The sequence below is a fragment of the Oncorhynchus keta genome, chromosome 22 (genome assembly GCF_023373465.1).
Source record: "Oncorhynchus keta strain PuntledgeMale-10-30-2019 chromosome 22, Oket_V2, whole genome shotgun sequence".
Lineage (NCBI taxonomy): Eukaryota > Metazoa > Chordata > Actinopteri > Salmoniformes > Salmonidae > Oncorhynchus > Oncorhynchus keta.
The window spans coordinates 51,714,198-51,715,678 of NC_068442.1; the positions used below are offsets into that span (position 1 = coordinate 51,714,198).

General features: G+C 38.5%; 1 long non-coding RNA gene across 1 annotated transcript in view; it reads right to left on the minus strand.

The window, feature by feature from the left end:
- LOC127910833 (uncharacterized) overlaps positions 1-1,230 on the minus strand; it is a 2,396-nt gene extending 1,166 nt beyond the window's left edge. The window contains exons 1-3 of the long non-coding RNA XR_008076291.1: positions 942-1,230; positions 794-904; positions 1-531 (exon numbers count right to left, since the gene is read on the minus strand). The exon at positions 1-531 is cut by the window's left edge and continues 320 nt beyond it. This is a non-coding gene — a long non-coding RNA (uncharacterized LOC127910833). The remainder of the gene's footprint in view (positions 532-793; positions 905-941) is intronic.
- Positions 1,231-1,481: the final 251 nt, after the last annotated feature.

The window sequence follows — 1,481 nt, forward strand, 5'->3', positions numbered from 1 at the left end:
TGTAAAACAACACATATCATACTACTATGACTGACCCTGTAAAACAACACCTATCATACTACTATGACTGACCCTGTAAAACAACACCTATCATACTACTATGACTGACCCTGTAAAACAACACCTATCATACTACTATGACTGACCCTGTAAAACAACACCTATCATACTACTATGACTGACCCTGTAAAACAACACCTATCATACTACTATGACTGACCCTGTAAAACAACACCTATCACACTACTATGACTGACCCTGTAAAACAACACCTATCACACTACTATGACTGACCCTGTAAAACAACACCTATCACACTACTATGACTGACCCTGTAAAACAACACCTATCATACTACTATGACTGACCCTGTAAAACAACACATATCATACTACTATGACTGACCCTGTAAAACAACACCTATCATACTACTATGACTGACCCTGTAAAACAACACCTATCATACTACTATGACTGACCCTGTAAAACAACACCTATCATACTACTATGACTGACCCTGTAAAACAACACCTATCACACTACTATGACTGACCCTGTAAAACAACACCTATCGTACTACTATGACTGACCCTGTAAAACAACACCTATCATACTACTGTGACTGACCCTGTAAAACAACACCTATCATACTACTATGACTGACCCTGTACAACAACACCTATCATACTACTATGTCTGACCCTGTAAAACAACACCTATCATAATACTACTATGACTGATCCTGTAAAACAACACCTATCATACTACTATGTCTGACCCTGTAAAACAACACCTATCATACTACTGTGACTGACCCTGTAAAACAACACCTATCATACTACTATGACTGACCCTGTAAAACAACACCTATCATACTACTATGACTGACCCTGTAAAACAACACCTATCGTACTACTATGACTGACCCTGTAAAACAACACCTATCATACTACTGTGACTGACCCTGTAAAACAACACCTATCATACTACTATGACTGACCCTGTAAAACAACACCTATCATACTACTATGACTGACCCTGTAAAACAACACCTATCATACTACTATGTCTGACCCTGTACAACAACACCTATCGTACTACTATGACTGACCCTGTAAAACAACACCTATCATAATACTACTATGACTGACCCTGTAAAACAACACCTATCATACTACTATGACTGACCCTGTAAAACAACACCTATCATACTACTATGTCTGACCCTGTACAACAACACCTATCGTACTACTATGACTGACCCTGTAAAATGACACATTACACTAAACCTCTAATAATACTATGGCTGACCGTGACCTGTCTGGTATATGTGGTCTTAAAAAAATAAGGATATAGATAATGATATATACAGCTAGATATACAGGTATATCTGGACAACATACACTGTATGTGAACTGATTGCCCCCCATCTATCTTCAGAGCTCGTGCTGCTAGGCGACCTAAACTGGAACATGCTTAAC